The 22390-nt window shown below is 39.9% G+C and overlaps 1 long non-coding RNA gene and 1 pseudogene across 1 annotated transcript; one reads left to right on the top strand and one right to left on the bottom strand.

Annotated features, from left to right (window-relative positions):
- Nucleotides 1–3161: 3161 nt before the first annotated feature.
- Nucleotides 3162–3468, bottom strand: LOC101693352 (annotated as a pseudogene).
- Nucleotides 3469–11618: 8150 nt separating this feature from the next.
- On the top strand, nucleotides 11619–12299 carry LOC123394418. The gene is made up of 2 exons (XR_006609163.1): nucleotides 11619–11896; nucleotides 11989–12299. It is a non-coding gene; the product is annotated as an uncharacterized LOC123394418 (long non-coding RNA).
- The last annotated feature ends 10091 nt before the right edge of the window (nucleotides 12300–22390 follow it).

Here is a 22390-nt window from a genome sequence, read left to right as displayed (position 1 = left end):
TCATGCAAAATTCACTGTCTGAAGAGTCTTGGTGGCTTCTGTCTGATCTTGGTTTTTGCTTTTGATGCGGATTACTTATGTGCATCCATCACGGTAAAAACAGCAGAGTTTGGGCAAACACTGCTCTCTCAGACCCCCGCTCCCTTTCAGGCCTGGAGATCCTTCATCTAACCCAGTTCCATTCTTGTGCCTCTTCCCGCTGGCTTCCCCAGTGCCATTTTTATTAAAGCCCCAGCTCATCCCACATTCAGCCGCATGACTTCTTACAGGCTTCAGAATAAATCACCACATTGCTCCGATCTTGGCTTCTCTGCCCTCAGCTTTCAATTAAATTTAGAATTGACTTTAAAGGTACAACCTCAATGTACATGGTTGAAAATGACCTTGTTTCCCCTTTCCCACCACCTGCGACTTCCTGCGCGGGGCTCTTATACTCCAGCTCCTGGTTCAAAAAGTAGAAACAGGAATTTGCTACATGCTCCTGTGGCAAACTATAAGTCTCAAGCTGTTTAAAGTCTTTAAAGTCCCATCCAAAAGGTAAAGTACACTCTGCAGAGAGAAATCTGGGGGCCTGAATCTCTGGCTGCCTGTGTTCAGGAAGAGACACAGAAGGAGAGGAAGAAGAAGAAGAAGAAGAGAAGGAAGGAAAAAAAAAAAAAAAGACCTTTGAGCTAAACACTTCATTTGTCTCATTTCTACGGTTTGCATTCAAGATGAGTGGTCTACTTATAATATGCATCATTATTAAAGTAATTATATTAAGTTAATATAAATGATCTATGACAATATTACAAGGACGCCAAAGCAGACTTTAACATCAAAACTGACTTTCATCTTTTGTCTTGTCATTTGGCTTTCCACTCTTAGCAAGGAATAGAGCATACAAGCAGCAGGTTTGGGCTATTTAGAATCGGGCACGCTCCTGCCAATTTCTCCCTCCCCCCTTTGGAAGACTTTACCAATCAGAAGGACTGAACTGGAAAACCTGTCTTACTCTGTTCAAAACCTTAATATTTTAAGGTTCTTACTTGTATCTAAGAGCAATGAGGTCCCTCCCAGCCTGTGAAAGAAGAAGGAAAGAATGATTTGATTGCCTAAAGCAGGATAAAACAAGATCTGGTATGTGAAAAGGATGTATAAATTGAAAGTGCTCTACAAGTATAACAGGGCAATGTATTAACTTGACCGTGAATTAGTTACTGAGTATCAACTGTACATCAGATTCCAAGGAAGCTGTCCAGTGCTTACGAGCTTGAGCCTTGGTTTTCTTGCCTCTAAAATGGGAACAGAGAGACTTTATTTTAGGGTGTATGAGAATTAAGTGAAAGAATAAATATAATTCACTTAAAATGAGTTCTTGGCACACAATACATACTGAGTGAATAGCTTTAATATGAAAATATGAAAGGAAAATTCCCCAAAGCTAAGGGATTTACAGCCTAATGAATTATTATTCTAAAACCCCTGCCTTTTGCCTCTGACCCTAAAATTTGAAAAGCTTCAAAGATTTAGCTATGCAAATCTCAGATCAAAATACTTGCCTACTGGGGTGCCTGGGTGGCTCAGTGGGTTAAAGCCTCTGCCTTTGGCTCAGGTCATGATCCCAGGGTCCTGGGATCGAGCCCCGCATCACGGTCTCTGCTCAGCAGGGAGCCTGCTTCCCCCTCTCTCTCTGCCTGCCTCTCTGTCTACTTGTGATCTCTGTCTGTCAAATAAATAAAGATCTTTAAAAAAAAAAAAAAACTTGCCTATTGATTGCCCTTTAGAAAGATTTACCGAGGACATGTACATGCTTTACCAAATAAAGAAGAAAAAGGAATTAATACATGTTACCTCATTGAATGTATCTTGGTCATTTTGCATCTTTTTTCCCCATTGTCTTATTAAATCTTAATTTCGTAGACAGGCTTGGATAGTCTCGTGTCCTAGATGGGGATACTGAGGCTCAAGGAGAACCAATAACCACCCCATGGTCACAGAGCTAGGAGGATTTAAACCATGGTATGTTTTCAGAGCCCATGTTCTTGTCCAGCCTCACCACTGCCCCCTGCACCCAGTTAGTTCTCATGGAGAGACCTCAAATCCTCATCTGAAAACACATGGGATCTTCTTCAAGTAAAGGGGACATTTTTGAGAAGAAAAATGTTGCAATAATTAATTTCTTGCTCAATCTTTTGCATATCAGTCTAATAGTGGGAGTCCTTCCTTTCCTTTTAGACTCTTCTAGGGACAACCTTCCTTTTTCAGTTCTAAAAGATGACTGTTGACAGGGACATTTTTGAGAACTTGGATTCTCCTTTCTTTTAGTAGCACTTGTACTTTTCTGAGGAAACACAGAAATTTAAAACTATGAAAAAAGTTAGGAAAGAAAGTTCCACCATTCAGACCTTGTTTTGAAAGACTATAGCCATCTCCTGTATTAACTGATCTTTCTCTACCAGCTCCAATCTTACAGCCTTCCCCAAACCCCACTCTTCCTAAGTGAACCTTTCCTGTTGCTAGTTCAGCCTCCCTCCCTGGACTGCAGGAAGGATGGTGAGAGCCTCTGTAAGTCCAATCCAGGAGTCCTAGTGCCTACGGAGGCTAAAGATTTCTTCGCTGGGTAGATGTAAATGGACAGCACCTTAGAATAGCAACGGCACTAAGGCATCGGGTTCTATTCCGTGCCTACCTCTGACTATAGGTTAGGTAGACCACAGCTGGCCCAAACCAGCTGATTAAAATTAAGTCCCTCCACAGAAGGCCAAATGGCCCTAGATAGATGGAAATTTTTTGTTCTTATCTGCCCTCGATTCTCTTTTCTTTCCTTTTGTCTTTTTTTTTTTTTTTTTTGGTTTCTAGAAATAATTGTTCTTTTTCTACTGCCTAAAATGAAGGCACCCCACAGCTCATCTCACTTGGCAGTAGCCTCAACAGCTCCTCACCCTTTCAGTATAGACTTTGTTTTTTTAAGTAGGCTCCACACCCAGAGTGGAGGCCATCGTGGAACCTGAGTCCATAACCTTTAGATCAAGACCTGAGCTGAGATCAAGAGTTTGAGGCTTAACCAACTGAGCTACCCAGACACCAACCCCCACCAACTTTTTCTTTTTTTTTAATAAAACTGTACAAAACATTTAATATATTTCTCTTTTGGGGTTATTTGATGTATCTGCAGGGTATTATAGCTGAGACATTAATCTTGTTGCTTCATCAACATTAACTGGCTCATTTTCATGACTGAAAGTCATGCTGAGGAATCACCTGTTTCTGTAGAGGTTCAAGGTTCAATTTTGAGAAATATGGAAGTTCCCTTTGTTTATCTATGAAAGCTTTATTCACTCTGTTAACTTTTTCATCACTCACAGTGTTTATCTTCTTAAGATTCGTGATAATTGGTTTTGCTTTGTTTTTAGTCTTATAATTTTTTTGGCTGGCTATATGAAATACATTCCTGGACTTCTGCCCTCTTAATTTGTTCTTGGCCATTGTCTTGGATAACCCGCCTGCAGCAATACAAGCTCCAGGTGAAGTCATCTTTCTTTATAGAGACTTTCAAGTTCAAAGATGAAAAGGAATGAAGGGTGAAAATAGCCTATTAAGTTAACAGAGAGAAATTTACAGTTATTTATCACTCCAACAGTTGTTTGTGTTTATGTATGCTTTAATATTCCCAACCTCGGAAATTGAGCCCAACATTCATTCACTAGGGCAGTTTTTTTAAATTGGCCAAATATATTTACAGTAAAGTTGTAATTCCTTTTATGTGTATTTAATTCCCATTTCAAAGCACTTTTGCTAGATTTAAATTATAGCACCCATTTTACAGATCAGAAAACTTGACTCAGATGGACCAAAGGACACACCAAGTCACAGGCCTAATTAGTGACAGCACCAGAATTAAAATCTGGCTTTCTTATTTATTATGGGCTACTTTTGAGGGAGGAAATGGGATATTACATTCTGTACAAGGTTTATATACTAGTCTTTGAGATTTCCTCATGCAGAAAAAAAGGTACCATCCTATAAACTGTGCTTTGGAGCTGCTGTCAGGAACCAATGCTTAGGTAGAGTGTACTACCGGTATACCCTATTTCATATTACTTATGGCTACACAGAACTGAAAGACATTTTGTGGCAAAAAGATCTGAAATCACCTTTTAATAGAATCTAACCATGCAAAAGTTATTTAACCTCTTTGGGTTTGTTTCCTCATCTACAAAATGGTGACAATATTGCTAATCCCACAAGGGCTGGTGTAAGGCTTCAATAAATGACATTCGTAAAGCACTCTGCCAGTAGATTATACATGCTCAATGTTAGAATTATTTTCTTTTTCCTGAAAAAAAAAATGCTTTTCAAAATAACAGAGTTAGAAGACTCAGGTTAAGGAAAGCTGACTTACCAGGATTCCCTCACACTTCTCAAGGACTGTCCACATATAGGCCATAGCTCCATCCCAAACTTAGGAGGTAGGGATAGGTGGATACAGGCCAGAACTCGTGAAGCCTTGTAGGCCATGACGTGTAGTTCAGAGTCACCTGATCAGAAGCATGATGAGGTTCTTCTTTCTGCTTCTCCAACTCATTGAGCTTGCTCCTACCTTGGGGCCTTTGCACTTCCTCTCCCTCTGTTTGAACTGTGAACCTCAGGTGGTCACACGGCTCATTCCCTCACTGCAAGCAGTGCCATTCTAGGAGGCTGTCTATAACCAAATTAATTAAAATGCCATCTCCATGACTACTAGTCACTCTCTAATCCTTTAGCTTCTTATCTTGATTGGATTTTTTCCTCGACACTTAACAATATCTGAAATTATATTACATATTTATTTAATTACTGTCTATCTCTTCTGCTAGAATGTAAGCTTCATAAAGACAGGGACCTCATCTGCTTGTTCATTCTGTTTCCCAGTACTTAAAGGAATGAATAGTAAATAGTAGGTATTTAGGGGCACCTGGATGACTTAGTCAGTTAAGTGTATGACTTTTGATTTTGGTTCAGGTCCTGGTCTACCCCAGCATCAGGCTTTACACTCAGTGAGGTTTCTGCTTGGGATTCTCTCTCTCCCTATCTCTCTGCCCCATCCCCCCAACCCCCACCCAGTGCTGGCTCTTTCTCTCCCTCTCAAATAAATAAATAAATCTTTAAAAATTAAAAAGAAATTATAGTAGGTGTTTACTAAATAATGAATGAGTGAATGTGGGTATTATTCCACAAATGAAATTATGGTATTCTAGGACCAGTTATTAGCTAGCACCGTGGATTTCCCAGACTGTCACCTTTACATCTGATTTTTAATTGCTAAATTCATTTTCAGCATTACATTAGGATCCTTATAAAGAATAACCAGAGGGGCATCTGGGTGGCTCAGTGGGTTAAAGTCTCTGCCTTCAGCTCAGGTCATGGTCTCAGAGTCCTGGGATCGAGCCCCGCATCGGGCTCTCTGCTCAGCGGGGAGCCTGCTTCCTCCTCTCTCTCTCTGTGTCAAATAAATAAATAAAATCTTAAAAGAAAAACAAAAGAATAACCATGACATACTCAAATTGTATAAACATGAACTATTCTCCAAAATTGACAATTTCACTCAGAATAATATTCCATTGGCAAGACAGCAGGAAGAACTCTGAGGTACAGATTCTCATCTTGTCGCCAGCCTGCTCCATTCTTCAATGGCGGCCATCACTTTGGGCAATACTCCACAGCTGCACTCTGAAGGACCCCGGAGATCTCTTTCGAGCTCTTGTGTGCCCCCTTGCATCATCTCCTACAGAGGGTAACTACTCTCCCACGTAATTATTAATAACACCTTCTTTTATTCTCAGAAGTATCCTAATGTGTGTAATGATACCTGTGGTCATCCTACCTGTACGGCTCAGGCAGGCTCACGAAGAGCCTTTCCCACAAGTCCTTCCCTCCAGCCACACCCACCTACCAGCAGGTCTCCAAATAAGAGAGGCTCTTAACTACTTTTGTTTGAACAACTTTCCCTCAGCCTGGGTCCATTCTTCCAGAATCCAACCCCACTAGAATAGCTCTCCCAGAAATTTTCTTCCAGCCTAATTGAGATTAGGGAAACACCCCAGGCTACCTTGGGATTGCCTGAGGAGTTTAATGTTGAGATTTAGCAAATCTAGGGTGGGCGCAGGAAATCTGCTTGCCCCTCCTGTTTCCCGCAACATAATTTTTTTTTAAAGATTATTTATTTGACAGAGCAGGCGCACAAGCAGGGGGAGGGGTAGGAGAAGAGGGAGAAACAGGCTCCCCCCTGAGTAGGGAGCCCAACACAGGGCTAGATCCCAGGACTCTGGGATCATGACCCCAGCCAAAGGCAGATGCTTAACAACTAAGTCACCCGGGTGCCCCGTGTTCCCACAACATCTTCTGTATACTATTCTGGGTATCTGTGTCATAACCTACTTACCTGCCTCTTTCAGGTCACTATAAACTCCCTGAGGGCAGGACCTCATTCATTATTAAGGACTCTCCTTTAGTGAGTCTCCAGTGACTAGAATCACACCCAATAAATGGTACATGAACAAATGAATAATCATGGCAAACATTTACAGAACACTTACTATGTATCCGACAGTGTTCTACATATTTTCTTGGTATTAACTCACTATATCAGAAGAAGTTTTAACCCTTAAGGGCTTAATAGTTAAGTCAAATGATAAAGGATATTAGGAAGATTAAGGAACTATGAATTAACTCTGGAAATTGCAAAATGTGACATCCAAATTTGTTTCTTTAACTAAATGTTTATATTAAGACAGAATACTTCTCGAAAGTCTTCCATAGTCCAATGCACATAGAATCGTGTTGATCATTTCCAGGGTGCCTTGAGGGAGAACTTTGTAAGCCTGACTGAAATACCTATGATTTCATTCCTATTTCTGACCCTTCCTGACCATTTTGTGCTTAGTAATCACACTGTACCTTCCAATGTTTTATTTTCTATCTCAGACCTCTTTAACAAAATGCCTAGCGAGGAGAACAAGAGTAGAACTTCTTCACTATACCCCTCAACTTTAAAATTTAGCACTCTCTGTGGACATCCTATAAAATTGAGGGGATCTTATGAAGGACTTGTGACTCTCACAGAGCCTAATGCATTTAAATGTACAATTCTGGTAACGGTGTCAGATTATGGATTTCCAAATGGGAGCCGCAATCATGATTTAGAACAGATGGCCAAACCGCAGGCAGCAGAATCAACAGAATTTTCTGCCATCCCAAGAGGCTAACAGAATCCAAGAGAAGAAGTATCTGACATCACCTAAATTGGTAAACAGCTCAAAACAATCTTAATTAACAGTTTGCTGGAGCACTTAATGACAGAGAACATGCCTCAGTAGAAATTGGTATTCTTAGGCAGCTCTCATATATTATTAACCGCATAGGAAGATGGTCGAATGCCCTGGGCGGGGGGGGGGGGGGCAGTCAAAATTAGAAATTAGGAAATCTTGATTTTGGTCTAAGTTGTGACACTAAGTGATCTTGGACAGTAAGCTGAACTTTCTAAATCTATTTCCTAGTTTATAACATGACATCTAAGCTATCTTCTTTTAGCCTTCAATGTGTGCCCAAGGTAACTGGGAGGTAGGGGAGAACTTAAACGTAAATGAGCAAAATAAGAATCATGAAAACATTTTAGATGATGATCAAGTAAAATTCACCTCTCCGTATACAAGAGGCTCAGTAGGTGAAAGGTAACTGCTAGTGTTCATTTTGTTACCAGAGTTACTGTGGCATTTTTTTTACTATGTTACTAGAAATACTAATGCTTGCAGCAGAGCAAACCGTCGAGCCTGTGGTAGGAGGAGTCCTTCTTCAACTGACAAAATCATGTAACGATGTCGGTTAAATGTTGAACCATTTTGAACATGGTCATCTGCAGTTCCCGGTATTGTCAGTCCTGGAACAGCCTTGGGAAAGAATAAGTTATCTTTTCAGCCTCACTTGTTATTCAGTGCAAGAGACCAATAGGGAAAGACTCTACAACCTCCCTCAGCACGGAAGCTAAAATGCAGTCTCCAAAGTTTCAGGCCGAGGTACTCCAGATGTAGACGCCAACAGACACATTTTACTCTGTATTTTTTGTATACGCTCCATGTTTCTTTGACAGAATTTTTTTTAAGGACTCCATTCAATCTTTCAAGGAAACTTATGGTTTGTGTGTATTTGTGATGGAAGAAGAGACGCTGAAGAGAAGGGACAGGGCACTAGAAGAAGGGGACAGAATTAAGCTCCCAGGAAGGAAGCCTACTGCTTCTCAAGTTACCATTTGTAAACCCTTTACCCGGTTCTGTTTGGCCTATTGTCCTGGGTAAATCATCCATTGAAAATCAAGCTCTTCAGCTCATTATATATTCTTCATTTGAGGTGACCAGAACTATTTCCTGAAACCTGGCTTGGGTGCTAATTACCTGCTCAAACACCTTATAAATACCTCTGTGGATTTGTCACAGGAAAATTTCACTTTTTTTTATTTTTCTTAAATTGAGCACACTTATTGTAAGTTCCCCTTTAACTTCCCAATCGTGACAATAAAGGCCTTCTGCTGCTCTGGTTACAGGGAAGTGATGCTCTCTCCTCCTCAGCTCCCCAGAGGCATAGCTTGCAGCTCTGGCTCAGTTGTAGAGAAATGTTTACCAAAGTCAGCCACATATTTCTATACAGAGAAGTAAGCTGCTTTTTCTTCCAGGGCCTCTCTCCCTCCCTCTGCAGGGAGGCAAGAGCCCCTTTTTGCAAATACCCGAAACAGCTTGTACAAAAGAGAATGGCACTCACTTTTTTCCCTTCAGATTTGAAAATAACAGTTTCTGTCAGCCTTCCTCCTCTCATAACCCTCCAACAGAAAAAAAAACTCAAACCCAAACGTATGTCTGGCCTCAGTGACAGGATGGTATTTCTATCAATTTTGAAACTGGAAAAAAAAAATGTATTTTGCTGGAGAAAAATGTTTACTCATTTATATAGCTGTAATTGATTCAATACAAAATTTTTGTTGCCTTGTCTTTCCTTCCCACATCTAAATAAACCTAAGTCCAAAAGCATGAATGCAGGTGTCATCTTTAAGAAAAATAATCAAATAAAGCCAGAAAAACACAGAGCAAAATCACACCAAGAGACCCAATATAAGCCAGTATTTTAAAAACACAGTATTTCAATCTGTCATCCCGGGAAAAGAACTGGAACACTAGAAATTCACCAATTTCAGTCTGTTGCCTCCTGACTAGGCAAGATTTTCCCCCCTTTCCTTAAGAAAACCGAAGGTGAAGACGGTCTCTATGTGGCACTGTGGTATAAGTGACCGCTGTTGTGGAGGAGAAAAGCCCATGAAGCTTAAAAATTTTGCAGAGAGAAAACAATCCTCCTGCAGACCACAATAAATAAAATAACAGCAGTGGGGTGATTTGCAACCATGTAACGGGGCTTTTGTCTGGGTCTATTTCTCTGTGCCTTGAGGGTTTCTGTGTTCCTTCTCCGCAGGATCTCAGTGTTTCGCCCCTCCATTACAAAGGCCCAGGGCTTGAGCCCCTCCTCCAGCTGTTCACCCCCAATCTTGCCCATGCTGAGGCTTACTTACAGCAGACTGAAGAGTTTCAGTGGGGTGCAGGGCACTGCAATTTAGGATTTCTGCAGTACAGGGTGAATTTTCAAGAGTGCATCAGAGAGCGGAGCCAGACTTAAAAATAGCCTTTACTCATCCCATTAACCATTTCATTGCTGAACTGGTTTGTAAGGCAAGGCTAACAGACTTCTTCTTCTTCTTCTTCTTCTTTTTTTTTTTTCTTTAGCAAACACCCAAATTGCTACTGCTGCTTCTAACAGTTTGTGTGAAGGCAAAGCTTCACTGTGTCTTGGAAAACAGGTGAATATACATTGTGACCCATTACAGAAAGAAGTAGGAAAAATTACTGTATTTTCCTATATGCCTGGTTTGAGGGTAGGGAAAGAGGGGAAGGATTTAGAGTAGAGGGAGAGGGGGAGTGAAAGAAGGAAAAGAGAAATCTCAGAACATAGGAGTGAAGAAGCCCCTTGTTCTGGTTTGTATTGATCTTATTTAAGCATGGGGAGAGCTGATGAGTCTGTGATTATTTTAATGACCATGAAACCTATGCATTCAAAGAAATAAATGAAGCTATGTAATCACCTTCTAAGTAATATCAAAGAACCATAAAAGGACTAAGGGAAAAGGCGTCATTGTGTAACAGTATTTACATCATACAAGTCACCGCAGGTGAAGGTAAACACAGGTTGAAGTATCTTTAGGGGGAGAGGAGCCTAAAATTCAATACTTTATGGTGCTGGCCCATCTAAGGCAAGAAAGGATGCGGCGTGGAAGCACTAATTGTGTCTATTTTGGTATTTTGGCAAGGGAAATGCTGATGTTCGAGCTTTGTGAGGAGTTTATAAAGCAAGTAAAACTTTGGAAGTGCAACAATACAGAATATACAGACAATGGACAAATAGAGTCAGAGGTTGTTGACCGAGTGAGGGTTATTGTGACAATATGCTTTAAGTTTGGAATAATAATGAAGACACACTTGGTTCAATCCAAACTATTTTAACTAAAATGACATTTTAATGTAACATTATAAAATTATGTCACTACTTATCTAATGGAAGATACTAAGAAATAGGAGACACTGACACAGTCTTGGAAATCAGCAAGAAAGAAAGGACACATACTGACAAGAGACTAGCAATATGACACTGATCATTATGGATTGTAGTTAGCAGATTCCACCATTATTTGTGATTTTCACAAAGTTCCCCATTTAAAAAGTTAGTGCAGATAAAAGGAAGAGTCCTTTTCCGACAGTCCTCTGCCTGGAAGCTGAAAGACCTGGTTTCCAGTCCTACTTCTTATACTTATTACTTCTAACTCTGGAAAAATTATGTAATGTCTGTGGGCCTCAGTTTTCTCATCTGCAAAATGGGGTTATCATCATCTGCCTCCTCTGGTTGCTGTGAGGATTAAGTAAGATAATAAATGGAGCATTTGGGCAGGTGCCCAATCCTAACAGCTATTAAATTAATCCCATTACTCTAAATAGGTAACAGAAATTCTTAAGAAAATTATAAACCCCAGGAAAATAAAACCTAATTAAAAAAAAACACCCTAAGCCCTTCAAACTGTGAGGTTTTGGGTCATGAATTTGTCATTAATCAAATGGCTACAAATAGGGTTGCCAGATTAAAAAGAAAAAACAGGATTCTCGGTTAAACCTGAATATCAGATGAATAACAAATATTTTTTAGTGTAAGGAAGTCCCATGCAATATCATACTGGAAAATTGTTGTTTATCTAAAATTTAAATAGAAATTGAAATTTTGAATAACTGATTCATTCTTTTTTTTTTTTTTTCCTTCTTTTTTGGCTGAATCTGGCAACCTAACTGCAAACAGTCCAAACCTGAGTATGTTTCATTCCTATGCCCTTTAGCCCAAGTTCCCATGGAGGTCAAAGGGCAGGAATCCTTATTACAGAAAGTTTTTTAAAAAAATTAATACATGAGATTCATGTTATTAAATTGTCTCAAATACCCAGAACGTGACTTATCGCTATCACAGGGAAAGCAACTGCCCTTTTCCCATTTCACAGTTAGCCACGTGGCTTCGGTGTTTAATAATCTCGCACCCACACCATGGCGATGTGCTGTTTCCAGGTTCCCTCGGCCAGCTCTGAGCCAGCCACTACCAGGCCTGGAACGGTTTTGTTTTGTTTTGCCTTTCCTCTTTCTCCCAGGGCAGGGCTCCATGGAAACTGGAGTATGCACACGGACCTGTGGCGCGGACACCAGCCGGACGACTGGGACACCCAAGCGGAGATTCTCCCGCGAAAGGAATGGCTCCCCCCAGCAAAGCGGTATTATGTAGGCGAGGGGAGAGGCATGTTCATGTGAAGGTCAATGGAGTAAACGCAAAGTGGTATTCCGGACGGGTCTGTGACATTCTGCTTCTGCTTCGTTAACACTTGGTATTCATTTGTTATTTTAGGTCTTCCGCGGTGACGGGGCAACAGCCTGACGCGGCAGCCTAAAAAATTCAGAAACTTACTCAACGATAAAGTTAACACTTGAAGTGTGAGCTTTGAACTCTTATGTCTGTGACACACTACCTATGTCTGGAGAATGTTAATAAGAGTTTCCGAGGTCGCGTCGTCAACAAAGGACACCGCACTAAAGTTTGCTTTCACACGTGTTTACTTGGCGTGGTGGTAACATGACTGATAAGACACAGGCCTATATGGAAACTAATTGCTGATATGAGAAAGGAAAAGAGGTTTCAAAAATAAAACGAGGACTTTATTTTGGTGTTTAAGAATATTTAAAAGTTTAAAAGTTGTGGTTCTCCCCTCTCTCAAGTTCCCTTATTCCTCCCTGACATGAAGGCGTTCTCTTATTCTTTTAAATATTATGACATTCCAATCTATATTTAAATGCCACAAATCTCTCGAACAATTTCAGCGCAAATTTTAAGGACGGGTTGGTTTTGAAAACTCCGGCTATTACCATCCTATCAAAGTCCCTCTTTCATCTGAACTTCGAATTTAAAACAATGTAACCATTAAAAAAATTGGGAAAGCAAACAAAAAGCCAAAAGAACATCAGAACAACACATTTTCCTTTGAAGGGCAGAGAAAAATCATGGGTAATTCAGGGCGGTTGATTTCTAGAGAACTCCAGCCATCAGAATGACTTTGTGAGGAACAGCCGCCCGATGGTCCTGGCCGTTACATGTCAATCTGTCAAACCAACAAACAAAAACACCACAGGCTTTAGCACAAATGACATATGACAAATGCAGATGTGCCTCGGAAAAGAATCCTTTGCGTCTTAAACACCTGCAAGAATTCCAAAACAACTGGCAGGTCTATCGCCCCTCTCCTGACCCTGAATCCCTAGTGGCAAAGAAAAAATGCCTAGAATGGACAGTAGTCCCTTCCCATTTGGAAGAGCGGTGGGGGGCTGATGAGAAACAAGTACAGTGTTGATATCACAATGCCATGCACCTGCTTTGGACTTAAAAAGAAAGAGTTTATGACAGAAACTGCAGCATTTTTGCATCTTCTCATTAAGCAGTGGTGAGCAAATTCAAGTGTGTTTCCCTTTTATTAGGTTAACCCATCCTGAATGAAAAGGGTCTATTGAGAGTGTGCTCATTGTTTTTTTCCCCATCAGGTATATTGTCTTCCTCTCACAATTAAATTGCCCCCTACGTTTTGGTTTAGGCAGATAAGTAATTTGTAGTAGTGTTGCAAAGTTAGTGTTTCTTAGATCCTTAATTAGCCAAAAAATAAAATTGAGTTTATCCTTTTATTGACTATTTTTAATTTTTTAAAAAAAAAGCATCCCACAAATACCCTTCTATTTGATGAACATTTTTATGTCTAAAAAACGTATTTCCAAAGAAACATAATTCATCCCGAAGAACTGTTCCCACTGGGTGCATGTTGGCTGGTTATCTCCTGAAGTATCATCTTTATAAAGCCAGTATTCTCAAAACAATGGCTAACATAAATGTTTGTAAGGTTATCAGCTGGTGGAGGACAATGTCTCTTTAACTCCGCAATTTTGTTTGCCAGAGCCGGCTGGACATTATTTTCATGTCTTCCTTACTAACGATCTGTTATAATATATATATATATATATATATATATATATATATATATATACATAGTTACCACATGGACTCTCTGGGGTGAGTAGTCAAACTGTAAATACAGATAGGGCACTACTATGTTATCAGAAAGAATGTCAGCCAGAGCAGGCTGCCCAGTAGCAAATTACAAAGTTTTGGCTCCCAAGAATGAGATGCGTTGTTTGCCCTTGCACGCTGCAGCTGCTGCCCCGCCCCACCCCCCTTTTTTGGTGGTTTATTACACACAAGCTACTAATGAATGGGAGCCGCTGTTTTACAGTACACCACACTTACAGGACTTATCTCTAGGCCTACCACAGATTTGACTGATCAACAGCAGGGCACCGCCATCATAATTCTTCCTAGAAACAGGAGTATAAAAAGGGGTTTGTTGGAGGTTGGCTGGGTCTGCGGAGAATCCTGCCCGCAGGGCTTGCCGATGCCATCACTAGCTGTTATGGTCTTTGGCCTAATAAGGTACAGAAACAAAGATTGTTCACTTATTCAAGAAGACTAAAGCACCAGAATGATGGAAAGTAGAGGCAGCGGGGCACACATCCAAGTGGGATTAAGGCCACAAGTGCAACTTTATAGGCCTGTCTGGGTGGCGGAATACAGATCTGCAGCTGAAAATCCAGTTCAAACATAATTTATTATATGTCATTCATAGTTAGGGGTGGTTGTCATTAGGAGTTAAATCGCTGCACTGTGTCCAACTGATTTTGATAAGTATTTTTAGAAGCCTCTTATATGTTATCGTAACTCTGAAACAGAGGCAGAGAAGGTAAACAGACTGATAAATAAACGGACAGCGCTATCTAAGAAATGTATCTGGAAAAAGCCATGGTGCGTCATTTTTTCCCATTCTCTGCTTTAAAGTTATGTTATGTCCTTCACATCTCTAAATTTTAGCATTTCTCTCATTGCAGTAAAATATTACAATTTGCATCTCTTAGGCTTCTTCAAACTTTCAGATAAACATCAACAAAATGAATCTACCTATTTCCCAACAAAACAAACACATTGCCCCTGCTTTATAAAGAGGAGATTTCAACTTGGGAAGGTCCTTTGCCCCAGGCCTAATGTCCATTAAATGACCTAGCAGGTAATAAAAGTCAGAAATTAAATCTTCTAGTTTTTTTCATCATATTTCCCCAATGTTGGGAGCATAGCAAGACCAGCAACACATGTATAACACTGTATATGAGACTAGAAAAAAATCTGTCCTCTGTTCTTACATGCCAAATATTGCTGGAATTAGAAATGTGGGTGGTTTTTGTTTGTTCATTTTGTTTTGTTTTTTAAGTAATCTCTACACCCAACATGGTCCTTGAACTCACAACCTTGAGATCAAGAGTTGCACGCTTCACTGACTAAACCAGGCAGGTGCTCCAGAAATGCGAGGGTTTTTGTTTTTGTTTTTTTTTAAGATGTTATTTATTTATTTGTTAGAGAGAGACTGAGCAAGTAGGGGGAGTGGCAGGCAGAGGGAGAAGCGGGCTCCCTGCTGAGCAAGGAGCCCAATGCAGGAATCGATCCCAGACACCGAGCTCATGACCTGAGTTGAAGGCGGACACCTAACCTACTGAGCCACCCACGCATCCCAGAAACATGGGCTAAGAGTATTCCCACAATGAGCCCTGCAAATATCCTTTTTTTTAAAAAAATATTTATTTATCAGAGAGAGAGAGCATGTGTGAGAATGGGGGAGAGGCAGAGGGAGAGGATCTCGAGCAGACTCCCCACTGAGTGAGGAGCCTGATGTGGGGTTCAATCCGAGGACTCTAAGATCATGATGGGAGCCAAAATCAAGAGTCAAATGTTTAACCAACTGAGCCACCCAGGCACTCCCCCCCAGCCCCCACACATTTTCATGTCCCTATACCATAGTATCCCGCTTGAACAAGAGAGGACTTTACTTGGCTGAGGCTCCATCATATTATAGATGGCCCAAATGTTCTAATATCATAATAACTTAAAATCAATTTAATTGGGGCTCCTGGGTAGCTCAGTGGGCTAAAGCCTCTGCCTTCGGCTCAGGTCATGATCTCAGGGTCCTGGGATCGAGCCCCACATTGGGCTCTCTGCTCAGCAGGGAGCCTGCTTCCCCCACCTCTCTATCTGCCTCTCTGCCTACTTGTGATCTCTCTCTGTCAAATTTAAAAAAAAAAAAAAAAAAAAAAGGGCACATGAGTGGCTCAGTTGGTTAGGCGTCAGACTCGTCGGACTTCTGATTTTAGCTCAGGTCATGATCTCAGGGTTGTGGGATCGTGAAGCCTGCTTGATCTCTCCTTCTCCCTTGGCTCCTGCACCCCCTCCATGCCCACTCACATGTCCTCTCTTTCTTAAAAAAAAAAAAAAAAAAAAAATATATATATATATATATATAAATTTCATCGGCTTTTATATGGATTTGTATTAATGAAGTTGGATTATCTTACTATTGTTTGCAGAGTGTGATAGGTTAAACAATTTGGGTACAGCAGGGCACAGGTATCAGTCCTACCAGAATCCACGTTAATGGAGGTGTACCATCCAGGAAGACCAGAAGTCAAATGTGGCAGTTTTTCAAACAATATCCTGGCAAATAGTCAAATAACAAGTCATCCTCTCTATTCCACTCCCATCATCATGTTTTATTTATCCTGATTTCAAACATTAAACATTTAAGATTCAAACCATTTAAACATTTAATAACATAAATCTGATATTCTCTTTAGTAGTGAGGACCTTGTCAGGCTATTTTATTTAACCTTTGAGCACATTCCTTTATATCTCCCTACTCCCACCCACTTTGGCCACACATTAGCTTGTGGTTCCCTCCTGGTGATTGCAGAAAGAAAGCTTTTTTTTTTTTTTTTTTTTTTAATGTCTTCTTAAAACATAAGGACCACTGTATTTGTGAAGCTGTTCTTTATCACATGGGAAAATCTAAGGTAAGAGAGTGTGCAACTGTGTTAAACAAGTTCTCCTCTGAACTCTGTTACTTACTAGCTATATGGCCTTATGCGATTTACCAAACTTCCCTGAGCCTCATTGTGATTGTTTATAAAATGGGGGTATATTATGTAACTGCCCCTTCTGCATCCCTTGTTTTATTTTCAAGGATAAGATATTAGCAGCTGCTTTGAAGCAGAAACACCTGGAAATGACCTAAACGACCATCCATAAGAGAATGGTAAAAGACATTCTGACCCAACCCGACTGTGGGATATTATGCAGCAGTTACAAAGAGTGAAACAGATATCCACGTTATAAGTCTGTTCCCCTTGACATATTATGAAGTAAGAAAATATATGTAATAAAATTTCATTTGATAAAAATCCTTAGCATATATGTGTATTGCTAATAATAAGAGTACCTAACCCTTATAAAATGCTTACTATGTAGCAAGCACGGCTGTAAGCAGTCCACATAGAATTTCACTTAATCCTTACAGTAACCCATGGAGATAGGACTGCTGTCATCCCTGCTTCTGCAGATGAGAAAACTGAGATCATATATGTCATAAGTTGTAGAGGGGGGACTCAAACCTTGACTGTTTAGATCCAGAGTCTATGTACTTAACTGCTATCATCTATCGATCGTCTACCTATCATCTAACCATTGTCTGCTTATCTTTCCATACAAGCATTCACATATACATCTTTCTATCGGATATCTGGGAGGATGCATGCTTCCAGAGAAGTGACAATGGGAACTTCTACCAATTCTACATACCACTTTTACTTCTACTTCTGTAAACTTCTATATTGTTTGCAGTACCATAGTCGAGTTTAGAATTATAGTACCAGGGATATCTGATATACAGCTATGGTAAATATAAAGGAGAAGCTTTGCAAACAAGCAGTCCTTAAGTGGTACTGCAATGTTAATAATTTGCTTTAGTTGGAGCTCTTTTTTTTTTTTTTTTTAAAGATTTTATTTATTTGTCAGAGAGAGCGAGCAAGAGCGAGCACAGGCAGACAGAGTAGAAGGCAGAGTCAGACGAAGAAGCAGGCTCCCTGCGGAGCAAGGAGCCCGATATGGGACTCGATCCCAGGACTCTGGGATCATGACCTGAGCCGAAGGCAGCTGCTTAACCAACTGAGCCACCCAGGCGTCCCATAGTTGGAGCTCTTAAATATGAATATTGTTTATATCTTTGAGGACAGGAGATATAACACCTTTCCCTTTTAATTTTAACACCTTTTTCTTTTTCTTTTCTTTTTTTTAAAGATTTTATCTATTTGAAAGAGAGAATGAGAGAGAGCATGAGAGGGGAGAGGGTCAGAGGGAGAAGCAGACTCCCCGCTGAGCAGGGAGCCCGACGTGGGACTTAGTCCCAGGACTCCAGGATCATAACCTGAGCAAAAGTCACTCACTTAACCAAATGAGCCACCCAGGCACCCTAACACCTTCTTTCAATAGGACTTACATAGCGCCTTGTCCATTATGAACACTCAAAAGCTTTATGTACTGACTGAATGGAGACTATAAGTGAAAGACTTCCGTTACGACAGGGCTATAGTCTGAGGCTGTGTAGTAGAGCAAAGTTGAATTGAAATTAAATATGTGGTTCTGGACAATTAACCAGTGCTTTATCCAACTTGATTAGCCAGTTATAGATAAGAAAGAATGTTTCTTTTACCCTTGAAAACCCTTGCATCCATTCATAGTATTTGCCTCATATTTCATTCTAATTTGATGTTTGATACATTTCAACCCATTTCCCCTGTAAAATATTCCTTGGGCCTCATTTCAAAGCCTTAGATCTAGAATTTAGTCTCCACTTGACTTGAGATTTCTTATCGGGAAGATTGACACTTAACAACATTCTATTCCTAGATTCTTGTGTGTTAAACCACCATCAAAAACATTTGTATTAGTTTTCTATTTTGATTATTACATGATGATTCTGATGTTTCTAGAATGTATGCAGTGTGCCTTTATTCCCTGCTTCTTTGCCTTTTACTATTTTTTTATTGAAGATTCTGAGGTTGTTCATACAATTGCTGATACTTCCTGATTGCAAGATATCTCTGTGGGCTTTTAAACATATTTAAATATATTTCTAAACTTTCATTCACTTGCATAAGCATGAATGTACAGCTTCTGAATGCAGAATTTTAAAAATGATTTTTTTTTCTTCTCTTAGGCTGAAGAGTCATTCGTTTAAAAATACATTTTAAGATTCAGTGTTTATTTGTAACTATAATGGAACTCTGGAAGCAAGTGGCATATAAGAAGTGACCCACAAAATATCTTTGAAAAATTATAATTGATTTTCCATAAGATTCTTCTTTTTAATATTTGATGTTACTTTGCAAATATGAGAAATAGATATCCAGATGAGGATACTGAGGAACACAGAAGTACCCAGATCCAGGAATAATCTGGTGTGAGAAACACAAGATTCCTCAGACTTATTCTTTTTCATTGGTTTTAAATTCTCTTTAAAAGAAAGGTTTTATAGCTGGTAAAATGTCATGACACTTATAAGGACTTTATTTCCTGGGTGAATAAAGCTATGAATCCGCCTATTAAAATAGGTAATATTCAGCCTCATTTTATGTTATTCTAGAAACTTTATCTTAAATCTATTAATGTTTCCACAGCACCCTGGTACAATCTCATTTCTCTATCTTTCCCCTACACCTGGAATATGGCCCGATGTCTTTCTACCATATTCCTACCCATACTTCCTTCAATCCTCCACTGTCTCCAACAAGCTTCTCTAGGCTATTTTGTATTTTCATAGCTGTTTGTTCATACTTTTACCAAGCTTATTCTGAAAAGACATTTGTACACATGCCAGTTTCTCCTCTCTGGATAGCGTGGCCCAAATCTTGAGGGTTTTTTGTACTTTGTGGTTCCAATCCTCCTTTCTTTTTTTTTTTTTTTAATGTCTTTAAGACTTTATTTTTGGGGCACCTGGGTGGCACAGTCAGTTAAGTAGCCAACTCTTGATTTTGGTTCTGGTCATGATCTTAGAGTTCTGGGATCCACATTTAGTGGGGAGTCTGCTTGAGGATTCTGTCTCCTTTTGCAACCCCCCCGCCCCACCGGCTCATGTGCTCTCTCTCTTTATCTCTATAAATAAATAGGTCAATTTTTTTTTAAGTTTATTTTGAAGTATCCCCTATACTCAGTGTAGGGCTCTAACACAGAAGCCCAAGGTCAAGAGTCACACACTTTACTCACAATTATGAATTATACCATCAGCACTCAAATAAATGAGATATATTTATAATACTGAGAGACAGGGTCAAATCTGATATTATAGAAACTAATACTGAAATAGTTGACTGAATTATTCACTATGCATTGTGATTCTTCTACTAGATGGATATTTACTTTTGCTTCCCTAAGAACCATTTTATGCCTGGTCGACTTACTTAAAAATGTCACCAGAAAAAATTCTTGTAGTATTTAGGGTAACATCTTATTTTGTCAAAATTATATTAATCTGTCCAGGCCAATCACAACTTCAGGGGAGGGGGAGAAAGGGAGAGAGAGAAGAAGAAGAAAGAGGATAGAAAAGAAGGAAGAAAAGAAAAGGAAAGAAAAGAAAAAAAGAAGGGGGACAGGAAGGAAGGAAGGAAGGAAGGAAGGAAGGAAGGAAGGAAGGGGGAAAGAGAGAAAGAAAGAGGGAAAGGGAGAGAGAGAAGGAAGAGGGGGACGAGAGGGAAGGAGAGGAGAAAGAAGGGAGGGCGGGAACACATCTTTGCTACCACAGTATATTGGGCAGGGATGACTTTAAAAAAAAAAAGAGGAATCTCTGATCTTTATTTATGCTTTTCAATGTTTTCCATGTGCTTCTATGTACTTACATATAAATATGACAAGATTTCTTTTCAGATTCCTAAAATAATTCTCCTCCTCCTTCATCTTCTTTTGCAACATGAGAAGTTTACCTGAAAACTATCTGATAGCTTAAATGACCTAGAAAGACTGTATCAAGACAGCACAAGAGGAAAATTACCAGAATCTATAACATTAAAAGTTGTTCGCTCAGGATTGAATTTTGGTGGTCAGAGAACCACTGATAGTATACTTCAGGGTTCTCTGACTTGTTACAAGTTTAACTGAAGTAAATGATTTCTTGTGCAGCTTATCAGTTTGGCATCAGATTGCATTAGATAAGCCCCGTAAGGCCCAAGCTGCTTTACATTTTCTTTTAAAATATTTTGAAGATTTTATTTATTTATTGGACAGAGAGAGACGCAGCGAGAGAGGGAACACAAGCAGAGGGAGTGGGAGAGGGAGAGGCAGGCTTCCCGCTGAGTGGGGGCTTGATCTCAGGACCCTGGAATCAGATCCGAGCTGAAGGCAGACGCGCAAGGACGGAGCCATTGGGGCACACCCAGCTGCTCTACATTTTAAAACAAAATTACCCAAAAACCGAGGAGTAACAGAAGGAGGGGCGAGGAAGGAAAAGAGGGAAGGAAGGAGGAGAGAGTAAAGAAGACCAGGAGGAAAGAAGGGAGGGAGGAGAGGTAGGAGGAAGGAAACCTGTTTTGGACAGTGAAGGATGTTAAAGACACACATGAAAAAACTAGATGAAACTGGTAACATAAGAAACTTAAGGGGCGCCTGGGTGGCTCAGTGGGTTAAGCCGCTGCCTTCGGCTCAGGTCATGATCTCAGGGTCCTGGGATCGAGTCCCGCATCGGGCTCTCTGCTCAGCAGGGAGCCTGCTTCCTCCTCTCTCTCTCTCTCTCTGCCTGCCTCTCTGCCTACTTGTGATCTCTGCCTGTCAAATAAATAAAATCTTTTAAAAGAAACTTAAAAATTGCAAAGCCATCTAAACAAACATATTAGTGTTAATATGAGAGTCCCTTATTTTGTCACTTCTTAATTTGCAAATTAGTAGAGAAGACAGTGGAAGTTTGAATTTGGAATCTTGAGTATCGATCTCCAAGTCAAAATGAATAATCTTTGGTCTGATGTCACATGTTAATTGACAAACCTTAGCACAAGAAAGGTTACCATATCTGTCATTATTGATACAGATTGACAAATGCAACATCCAGCTAGAACAGTGGCTTTTCCTTTTCTGGATACTTTTTCATTTTATCTAATCCCAGAAGCTTGACTGGATTTGTCTGGCTGCTAGCATAATTTAAGGACAAAAACTTAATTAAATATATATAAAATGACTAATTTAAGTGCATACAATTTAAGAAATAAACAAATAATTTCTGTATTAACTTCCACAGTGCCTTCATTACATAATTAAAACAATGCAATTAAAAACCCAAGAATAATCACATGGCAGCATCTTTTTGTATTTCTTGATTTGTTTGTTTAGATAGCTTACAGCAATGGCAATTCAACTAAACATTTTCTTTATTATTTTGCAAACTTTTTTTTTCATATGAAGAATAAAAACCAAAGGGAAACAAAAATAGTCCTATACAACTTTGTTTATCCAACTTGCTAAGATGGTAAAAGATACTGGTCTATAAAAACTAGAAGGGCAGAGACTGGGAAGTAAGGGAATTTGAAGAGGTTGGTAGAAGGTTAGAAATGTTCAGCCACCAGATGAAAATGGGGCTCAGGATCTAATGGGTAACATGGTGACTCTAACTGATAAAATGGTAGTGAATAATTGAAATTTGCTAAGAGTGTAAAACTTAAGGATGCTTGAGTCGCTCAGTCGGTTAAGGTTGTGTCTGCCTTTGGCTTGGGTCATGATCCCAGGGTCCTGGAATCGAGTCTCCTTTGGGGCTCCTTGCTCAGCAGGGACCCTGCTTCTCACTCTGCCTGCTGCTCCC

This window comes from Mustela putorius, unplaced genomic scaffold, assembly GCF_011764305.1.
Source record: "Mustela putorius furo isolate JIRA1106 unplaced genomic scaffold, ASM1176430v1.1 tig00003834_pilon_pilon_pilon, whole genome shotgun sequence".
In the NCBI taxonomy this organism is placed as follows: domain Eukaryota; kingdom Metazoa; phylum Chordata; class Mammalia; order Carnivora; family Mustelidae; genus Mustela; species Mustela putorius.
Note: the sequence above shows the minus strand (reverse complement) of the source record. Positions and strands in the feature narration are given on the sequence as shown.